Consider the following 10,939-nt stretch of genomic DNA (forward strand, 5'->3'; position numbering starts at 1 on the left):
GCATTCTTACCTTTTCTTACCCGCTTTTTACAAATTATGATCTTACATTCACACCTACTTGCAGTCGAACACCTTCTCATCCACTTATGATCATGTGCGGTTGGGCTTTCGCACCTTTTCTTACCCATTTTCAGTAATTATGGGTGGACATTCAGACCTTCTTGCAGCCGAAAACCTCCGCTCCTCTTTTGATCATACATTGTCGGGCATTCACACCTTGTCTTACCCGCTTTTTACAAACTTTAGTCGGACATTCAAACCTTCTTGCAGCTGAACCACCTCCGCTCCCTGTTTTGATCATATATGGTCTGGCAATAGTACCTTTTCTTACCCGTTTGTGAGTAATTATGGTTTACATTCACACCTACTTGCAGCCGAACACAACCTCTCCCGCTTTTGATGATATATGGTCCGGCATTCTTACCTTTTCTAACACATTTTTCAGCAATTATGGTCGGACATTCACACCTACTCACAGACGAACACCTCCGCTCCCATATTTGATAGTGTATAGTCGGGCATTCTCACCCTTTCTCAACAGCTTTTTGCAAATTATGATATGATATTCACACCTACTTGCAGTCGAACAGCTCTGCTCCCGCTTTTGATTATGTTTGGTTGGATATTCGAACATTTTCTTAACTGCTTTTTACTAACTTTGGTCGGACGTTCACACCGTCTTGCAGCCGAACACCTCCACTTCCGCTTTTGATGGTATATAGTCGGGCATTCGAGCCTTTTCTTTCCCGCCTATTACTTACTATGGTTGGACATTCAAACCTTCTTGTAACCGAACACATCCGCTCCTGCTTTTGATGATGTATGATTTGGCATTCGCACCTTTTCTTACCCATTTTTCAGTAATTTTTGGTCGGACATTCAGACCTTCTTGCACCAGAACACCTCTGCTCCCGCTTTTGATGGTGTATAGTCGGGCTTTCGAGCCTTTTCTTCCCCGATTTTTACAAATTATGGTTGGACATTCAGACCTTGCAGCCGAAAACCTCCGCTCCCTCTTTTGATCATACATTGTCGGGCATTCGCCCCTTGTCTTACACGGTTTTTACAAACTTTAGTCAGACATTCACACCTTGCAGCTGAACCACCTCCATTCCCTGTTTTGATCATGTGTGGTCTGGAAATACTACCTTTTCTTCCCCCGTTTGTGAGTAATTATGGCTGGACATTCACACCTACTTGCAGCCGAAAAACCACCTCTCCCGCTTTTGATGATGTATTGTCCGGCATTCTAGTCTTTTCTATCACATTTTTCAGCAATTATGATCTGACATTCACACCTACTTGCAGTCGAACAGCTCTGCTCCCGCTTTTGATTATGTTCGGTTGGATATTCAAACCTTTTCTTAACTGCTTTTTAAAAACTTTGGTCGGACGTTCACACCTTCTTGCAGCCGAACACCTCCGCTTCCGCTTTTGATGGTATATATTCGGGTATTCGAACCTTCTCTTACCCGCTTTTTACAAACCATGGTTGGACTTTCATACCTTCTTGTAGCTGAACAACTCCACTCCTGCTTTTGATGATTTATGGTTGGACATTCGCATCTTTTCCTACCCATTTTTCAGTAATTATGGGTGGATATTCACACCTTCTTGCAGCTGAACACCTCCTCTCCCGCTAATGATCATGTAAGGTTTGATATTCGAAAATTTTCTTTCATGTTTTAAAGCAATTATTAATTGACATTCACACCTACTTGCAGCCGAACACCACCTCTCCCGCTTTTGATGATGTATGGACCGGCATTCTTACCTTTTCTAACACATTTTTCAGCAATTATGGTTGGAGAATCACACCTACTCACAGCCGAACAACTCCGCTACCGCATTTGATGGTGTATAGTCGGGATTTCTCACCCTTTCTCATCAGCTTTTTGCAAATTATTCTCTGACATTCACACCTACTTGCAGTCGAACAGCTCTGCTCCCGCTTTTGATTATGTTTGGTTAGATATTCGAACCTTTTCTTAACTGCTTTTTCACAAACTTTGGTCGGACGTTCACACCTTCTTGCATCCGAACACCTACGCTTCCGGTTTTGATAGTGTATATTCGGGCATACGAACCTTTTCTTACCCGCTTTTTACAAACCATGGTCGGACTTTCACACCTTCTCTTAGCTGAACAACTCCGCTCCCTCTTTTGATTGTGTACAGTCGGGTATTTTAACCTTTTCTTACCCGCTTTTTACCAACTATGATCGGACATTCACACCGTCTCACAGCGGAACACCTCCGCTACCTCTTTTTGATGGTGTATATTCGGGCATACGAACCTTTTCTTACCCGCTTTTTACAAACCATGGTCGGACTTTCACACCTTCTCTTAGCTGAACAACTCCGCTCCCTCTTTTGATTGTGTACAGTCGGGTATTTTAACCTTTTCTTACCGGCTTTTTACCAACTATGGTCGGACATTCACACCTTCTTACAGCGGAACACCTCCGCTCCCTCTTTTGATGGTGTATGTTTGGGCGTTCGAACCTTTTCTTACCCGCTTTTTACAAACTATGGTCGGACATTCAAACCTTCTTGTAGCCGAACATATCCACTCGTGCATTTGATGATGTATGGTTGGGAATTCGCACCTTTTCTTACCCATTTTTCAGTAATTATGGGTGGACATTCACACCTTCTTGCAGCTGAACACCTCCTCTCCCGCTTATTATCATGTGCGGTTTGATATTCGAAAATTCTCTTTCATGTTTTCTAGCAATTATTGATGGACATTCAGACCTTCCTGCAGCTGAACACCTCCGCTCCAGCTTTTGATGGTGTATAGTCAGGCTTTCGAGCCTTTTCTTCCCCGGTTTTTACAAATTATGGTTGGACATTCAGACCTTCTTTCAGCCGAAAACCTCCGCTCCCTCTTTTGATCATACATTGTTGGGCATTCGCACCTTTTCTTACCCGCTTTTTACAAACTTTAGTCGGACATTAACACCTTCTTGCAGCTTAACCACCTCCGCTCCCTGTTTTGATCATGTATGGTCTGGCAATACAACCTTTTCTTACCCTTTTGTGAGTAATTATGGCTGGACATTCACACCTACTTGCAGCCGAACACCACCTCTCCCGCTTTTGATGATGTATGGACCGGCATTCTTACCTTTTCTAACACATTTTTCAGCAATTATGGTTGGAGATTCACACCTACTCACAGCCGAACACCTCCGCTCCCGCATTTGATGGTGTATATTCGGGCATACGAACCTGTTCTTACCCGCTTTTTACAAACCATGGTCGGACTTTCACACCTTCTTGTAGCTGAACAACTCTGCTATCTCTTTTGATTGTGTACAGTCGGGCATACAAACCTGTTCTTACCCGCTTTTTACAAACTATGGTCGGACATTCAAACCTTCTTGTAGCCGAACACATCCACTCCTGCTTTTGATGATGTATGGTTGGGCATTCGCACCTTTTCTTACCAATTTTTCAGTAATTATGGGTGGATATTCACACCTTCTTGCAGCGGAACACCTCCTCTCCCGCTTATGATTATGTGCGGTTTGATATTCGAAAATTTTCTTTCATGTTTTATAGCAATTATTGATGGACATTCATACCTTCTTGAAGCCGAACACATCCACTCCTGCTTTTGATGATGTATGATTGGGCATTCGAACCTACTTGTTGCCCGTTTTTCATTAATTATGGGTGGACATTCACACCTTGTCGCAGCCAAACACCTCCGCTCCCTGTTTTGATCATGTATGTTTTGACATTCGCACCTTTTCTCACCTGCTTTTTACTATTGTCAGCCAATCACAGCTTCCTCTCCACCATACTTGTATGGTAGGAAATTCTCACCCACTCTCATCCGAAGACCTCTCCTCCCGCTTTTGTTCATATTTAGTCGGGCATTTGAACCTTTTCTAACCCACTTTTTACAAATTATGGTCGAACATTCACACCTACTTGCAGCTGAATACTTCCGCTCCACCTTTTAGTGATGTATGGTTGGCATTTGCATCTTTTGTTACCCTCTTTTTATACTGATTGCTGAAGATTAAGTTGTTCTTTCTCAAACTACAATTTTTTTTTAATTGTTGAAACTTGATTTGAAGTGGATAAATAAGGAGGACAAACAGTTTTAAGTCACGCTGATAGAAGAAATTAATTTTATAGCAAAATCTGTATTTCGTCATATGTCGAGAGATGCTTATTGCTGAAGAAGTTCTTTCTCATTCTACAAAGTACAACGTTGTTTATCGTTGAAACTTGATTAGACATGAATAAATATGAAGGACAAAGCAGTCTTAACTTTGTTTGAGTTAATTAATCCGTTTTATAGGAGAATCCGAATTCGTGCTTATTTTCGGATTCCTGAAGAATGAGTCTGGTTCTTTCTCATAATACAAAGTTTGTTGTTTATTGTTGAAACTTCATCAGAAGTGAAGAAATAAATGAATGCCTATCAACAAATGTGGGATCTAAACTCTACTGCTTCCTCTAAAATAATTTCTTTTCTCAATTCAGAAATGTGTGTGTGTAAGTCACAACACCCGTGACACCAAAACGGCTTTCTTTTCTCTCTTTTCTCTACACTCTGCACTATGAGCACACACACCAAATCAGAAAGGCTTTTTTCTCTCTTTTCTACATTATGGACTGTGGGGACACAAAACCGCTCTCTCTTTTTTTTTTTGATTGTGTGCCAGGGCGTTGTCTCACGTATTAGATTATGCTTAAGATACGAATGGGTTTATCAGTCACATCAGAATCCATACATACTGATCCTCCCGTAATAAAATGGTCGGATCTTATCAAACACACTTTGTTTCTTGTGACAATCAAGTCAGTGAAACAGCGTATACACGTCAAGACACTGAATCAAGTTTGCCACAAGAACTCATAAGTTTGGCAGTATTGCTCTGCCGTCAGCAATCATACACCCATTTTATTTTCGTGAGACGTGCAGGCACCTGTTCATCTACTGTTCTATCACTATGAATTAGTTTATCTATTATCAATAAGGATACTTCTACAACTACTATCAAAGTATGTCTAGACTTCTTATGTTGTCAGTTGCTATATATGAATAAGTGGGTAGCTACTGACAAGCATTAAGCATGTCACACAGCCCAAACATATAACATTTCAGGACACACCACACAGTTAACAACCACAGTGAAGTGTCAAAGCCCAAACATTCAACAGGACACTTACACAACACATTCAAATCAAACAGTCAGACAACATACAAGAACATATACCCCAGCCGGCATTGCTCCCTGCCTATTTTCCTACAGCTCACTATGTGTGCGCACACCTTTATTCACAAACTCTTCAACTTATACTCTTTTACCGAAGCTGCTACAGCTCGATTGGCCGAATACCCTTAGATCCTATTTCGGTGAATTTGACATCTGCCTTACATGTAACAGATTAGCGGTTTAGCAGTTTTAATTTAGTTTGAGTGAAGGAATTCATTTTATAGCAAAATCCGAAATCGTGAAGCACTCATGAAAGTAAGCTTATTCTCGGATTCCTGAAACTTTAGATTTGCTCTTTCTTTTACTGCAAAGTACAACGTTGTTTTTTTTGTTTAAATCTTTCTAGACATGGTAAATATGAACGACAAAGCAGTTTTAACATAGTTTGAGTGAAGGAATTCATTTTATAGATAAAATCACAAGAGTCTGCAGAGAAAAGAGAGTGAATGCGAAGTAGACTTTAACACGGCTATGGGAGCGAGCCGAGTGTCGGCTAACCAGGAGAATTGCTTGAAAGAAACGCGACACCGAATGAGCGGTCAGAACAAAGCCTCAATACGGGATTCTCGTGGTGTTTTTGTTGCTGCCTTGTCTTTTGCATAGCGTCTCAACCAAGCAAAGCTCACCATGGGGAAGGTGGCTATACCAACTAGCCTGATGCCCTGCTCCCGCAGTGACGGATAATCGTACTCTGGTTTCTCTTCATAACATACAAGTCTCTCGCCTTTTACTAAAGACTTCCGTGGAGAGCAGCACTAATGAGTTGTTTCTATTATTGGCAGGCTTTACCTTTGCGGGTGAAGCCCTTTCTGTCTGTGCAAAAGAAATCTTGCTACTTTGCAGAGTGACTTCTCTGAGTAGAGTCGCCTTACTTGTTGCGACTGTGCCGATGTTCGAAGCTGGAGTGCAAAGTTGTTGCTTGAATGGTGCTTGCTGGAGCATGCGGGAGTGCAAAGTTATACCATTTAAAAGGGCTGAAGAGTGCTCAGTGCAGCGGGTGGGCGGAGGTGCAACGTGACACTCTGGCCACCTATGGCCATAAAAAGAACACTGCTACAAGTGCGCATTGTGCCAGCAAGGGCCCTCGGACCTGAAACAGTGGACAGTTATCGCTTCTCGGCCTTTTGGCTAAGATCAAGTGTAGTATCTGTTCTTATCAGTTTAATATGTCCTCTATACGAGGACAACATATTAAATGGATTTTTAAGAATAGGAGTTGAAAAAGAAGCTTGCTCCGTTCACTCCAAGCCTCGACCCGGAACTGCAGTGCCGCTGGGAACGGTGCGCTCTCCTCTGCTCTTGTGAAAAAGCAAACAGCAGTGCAGGATGGAAGTTTCAGGGAGCCCAAGATGAAACTTTCTTTTAATCTGCTGAGAAAAGAGAGTGAATGCGAAGTGGACTTTAACACGGCTCTGGGAGCGAGCCGAGTGTGGGCTAACCAGGAGAATTGCTTGAATGAAACGCGAAACCGAATGAGCGGTCAGAACAAAGTCTCAATACGGTGTTCCCGTGGTGTTTTTGTTGCTGCCTTGTCTTTTGCACAGAGTAAAAGACAAGGCAGCCATCGAATAGGGCCCGATTGTTCCTAGTTGGATCAAGCGTCTCAACCAAGCAAAGCTCACCATGGGGAAGGTGGCTATACCAACTAGCCTGATGCCCTGCTCCCGCAGTGACGGATAATCGTACTCTGGTTTCTTTTCATAACGTACAAGTCTTTCGCCTTTTACTAAAGATTGAGAAAGAACAACTTAATCTTCAGCAATCAGTATAAAAAGAGGTGCAAATGCCAACCATACATACCTAAAAGGTGGAGCGGAAGTATTCAGCTGCAAGTAGGTGTGAATGTTCGACCATAATTTGTAAAAAGCGGGTAAGAGAAGGTTCGAATGCCCGACTATATATTAACAAAAGCGGGAGGAGAGGTCTTCGGATGAGAGTGGGTGAGAATTTCCAACCATAATCTATAAAATACGGTGAAAAAAAATATGTGAATGCCTCATAGAACACTAAAAGCGGAAGTGTTCGGCTGCAAGAAGGTGTGAATGTCCGACTATATTTGGTGAAAAGCAGGTGAAGCAAGGTCTGAATGCCCAACCTTACATCATCAAAAGCGAGATCAGAGGTGTTTGGCTGCAAGAAGGCCATAGTTTGCCAAAAGCGGGTAAGGTGCGAATGACCGACTAAATATCAACAAAAGTGGGGGCGGAGGTCTTCGGATGCAAGTGGGTGTGAATATCCCACCATACAAGTGTGGTGGAGAGGAAGCTGTGAATGGCCGACCATAGTAAAAGGCGGGTGAGAGAAGGTGCGAATGTCAAACCATACATAATCAAAACAGGGAGCGGAGGTGTTCTGCTGTAAGAAGGTGTGAATGTCCAACCATAGTTGGTAAAAAGCGGGTAAGAAAAGGTTAAAATATCCGACTGTACACAATCAATAGCGGGAGCGGAGTTGTTCGGCTACTAAAAGGTGTGAAAGTCCGACCATGGTTTGTAAAAAGCGGGTAAGAAAAGGTGCGAATGCCCGACAATGTATGATCAAAAGAGGGAGTGGAGGTTTTCGGCTGCAAGAAGGTCTGAATGTCCAACCATAATTTGTAAAAACCGGGGAAGAAAAGGCTCGAAAGCCCGACTATACACCATCAAAAGTGGGAGCGGAGGTGTTCAGCTGCAAGACGGTCTGAATGTCCATCAATAATTGCTAGAAAACATGAAAGAAAATTTTCGAAAATCAAACCACACATGATCATAAGTGGGAGAGGAGGTGTTCAGCTGCAAGAAGGTGTGAATGTCCACCCATAATACCTGACCTTGTCCGACCTTGGTTTGTAAAAAGCGGGTAAGAAAAGGTTCGTATGCCCGAATATACACCATCAAAAGCGGAAGCGGAGGTGTTCGGCTGCAAGATATTGTGAACGTCCGACCAAAGTTTGTAAAAAGCAGTTAAGAAAAGGTTCGAATATCTAACCAAACATAATCAAAAGCGGGAGCAGAGCTGTTCGACTGGAAGTAGGTGTGAATGTCAGATCATAATTTGCAAAAAGCTGATGAGAAAGGGTGAGAATGCCCGACTATACCCCATCAAATGCGGTAGCGGAGTTGTTCGGCTGTGAGTAGGTGTGAATCTCCAACCATAATTGCTGAAAAATGTGTTAGAAAAGGTAAAAATGCCGGTCCATACATAATCAAAATCGGGAGAGGTGGTGTTCAGCTGCAAGAAGGTCTAAATGTCCATCAATAATTGCTAGAAAACATGAAAGAAAATTTTCGAAAATCAAACCACACATGATCATAAGTGGGAGAGGAGGTGTTCAGCTGCAAGAACGTGTGAATGTCCACCCATAATACCTGAAAAATGGGTAAAAAAAAGGTGCGAATGCCCAACCATACATCATCAAAAGCAGGAGTGCATGTGTTCGGCTACAAGAAGGTGTGAACGTCCAACCGAAGTTTGTAAAAAGCAGTTAAGAAAAGGTTTGAATATCCAACCATACATAATCAAAAGCGGGAGCAGAGCTGTTCGACTGCAAGTAGGTGTGAATGTCAGATCATAATTTGCAAAAAGCTGATGAGAAAGGGTGAGAATGCCCGACTATACACCATCAAATGCGGGAGCGGAGTTGTTCGGCTGTGAGTAGGTGTGAATCTCCGACCATAATTGCTGAAAAATGTGTTAGAAAAGGTAAGAATGCCGGTCCATACATCATCAAAAGCGAGAGAGGTTGTGTTCGGCTGCAAGTAGGTGTGAATGTCCAGCCATAATTACTCACAAACGGGTAAGAAAAGGTAGTATTGCCAGACCATATATGATCAAAACAGGGAGCGGAGGTGGTTCAGCTGCAAGAAGGTTTGAATGTCCGACTAAAGTTCAAATATATTAACAAAAGCGGGAGGAGAGGTCTTCGGATGAGAGTGGTTGAAAATTTCCAACCATAATGTATAAAATGCGGTGAAAAAAAGGTGTGATAGAACACTAAAAGGTGGAGCGGAAGTGTTCGGCTGCAAGAAGGTGTGAATGTCCGACTATATTTGGTGAAAAGCAGGTGAAGCAAGGTCTGAATGCCCAACCTTACATCATCAAAAGCGAGATCAGAGGTGTTTGGCTGCAAGAAGGCCATAGTTTGCCAAAAGCGGGTAAGGTGCGAATGACCGACTAAATATCAACAAAAGTGGGGGCGGAGGTCTTCGGATGCAAGTGGGTGTGAATATCCCACCATACAAGTGTGGTGGAGAGGAAGCTGTGAATGGCCGACCATAGTAAAAGGCGGGTGAGAGAAGGTGCGAATGTCAAACCATACATAATCAAAACAGGGAGCGGAGGTGTTCTGCTGTAAGAAGGTGTGAATGTCCAACCATAGTTGGTAAAAAGCGGGTAAGAAAAGGTTAAAATATCCGACTGTACACAATCAATAGCGGGAGCGGAGTTGTTCGGCTACTAAAAGGTGTGAAAGTCCGACCATGGTTTGTAAAAAGCGGGTAAGAAAAGGTGCGAATGCCCGACAATGTATGATCAAAAGAGGGAGTGGAGGTTTTCGGCTGCAAGAAGGTCTGAATGTCCAACCATAATTTGTAAAAACCGGGGAAGAAAAGGCTCGAAAGCCCGACTATACACCATCAAAAGTGGGAGCGGAGGTGTTCAGCTGCAAGACGGTCTGAATGTCCATCAATAATTGCTAGAAAACATGAAAGAAAATTTTCGAAAATCAAACCACACATGATCATAAGTGGGAGAGGAGGTGTTCAGCTGCAAGAAGGTGTGAATGTCCACCCATAATACCTGACCTTGTCCGACCTTGGTTTGTAAAAAGCGGGTAAGAAAAGGTTCGTATGCCCGAATATACACCATCAAAAGCGGAAGCGGAGGTGTTCGGCTGCAAGATATTGTGAACGTCCGACCAAAGTTTGTAAAAAGCAGTTAAGAAAAGGTTCGAATATCTAACCAAACATAATCAAAAGCGGGAGCAGAGCTGTTCGACTGGAAGTAGGTGTGAATGTCAGATCATAATTTGCAAAAAGCTGATGAGAAAGGGTGAGAATGCCCGACTATACCCCATCAAATGCGGTAGCGGAGTTGTTCGGCTGTGAGTAGGTGTGAATCTCCAACCATAATTGCTGAAAAATGTGTTAGAAAAGGTAAAAATGCCGGTCCATACATAATCAAAATCGGGAGAGGTGGTGTTCAGCTGCAAGAAGGTCTAAATGTCCATCAATAATTGCTAGAAAACATGAAAGAAAATTTTCGAAAATCAAACCACACATGATCATAAGTGGGAGAGGAGGTGTTCAGCTGCAAGAACGTGTGAATGTCCACCCATAATACCTGAAAAATGGGTAAAAAAAAGGTGCGAATGCCCAACCATACATCATCAAAAGCAGGAGTGCATGTGTTCGGCTACAAGAAGGTGTGAACGTCCAACCGAAGTTTGTAAAAAGCAGTTAAGAAAAGGTTTGAATATCCAACCATACATAATCAAAAGCGGGAGCAGAGCTGTTCGACTGCAAGTAGAAGTGAATGTCAGATCATAATTTGCAAAAAGCTGATGAGAAAGGGTGAGAATGCCCGACTATACACCATCAAATGCGGGAGCGGAGTTGTTCGGCTGTGAGTAGGTGTGAATCTCCGACCATAATTGCTGAAAAATGTGTTAGAAAAGGTAAGAATGCCGGTCCATACATCATCAAAAGCGAGAGAGGTTGTGTT

At 42.8% G+C, this 10,939-nt stretch overlaps 2 non-coding genes across 2 annotated transcripts; both read left to right on the forward strand.

Annotated features, from left to right (window-relative positions):
* Positions 1–5,925: 5,925 nt before the first annotated feature.
* Positions 5,926–6,039, forward strand: LOC140266089 (U5 spliceosomal RNA). The gene has a single exon (XR_011906756.1). It is a non-coding gene; the product is annotated as a U5 spliceosomal RNA (small nuclear RNA).
* A 308-nt stretch (positions 6,040–6,347) lies between these two features.
* On the forward strand, positions 6,348–6,531 carry LOC140320595 (U2 spliceosomal RNA). Its single transcript, XR_011918428.1, has one exon. It is a non-coding gene; the product is annotated as a U2 spliceosomal RNA (small nuclear RNA).
* The last annotated feature ends 4,408 nt before the right edge of the window (positions 6,532–10,939 follow it).

Source organism: Leuresthes tenuis, unplaced genomic scaffold (genome assembly GCF_036924035.1).
Source record: "Leuresthes tenuis unplaced genomic scaffold, fLeuTen1.0.hap1 SCAF_12, whole genome shotgun sequence".
Taxonomy (NCBI): Eukaryota; Metazoa; Chordata; class Actinopteri; order Atheriniformes; family Atherinopsidae; genus Leuresthes; species Leuresthes tenuis.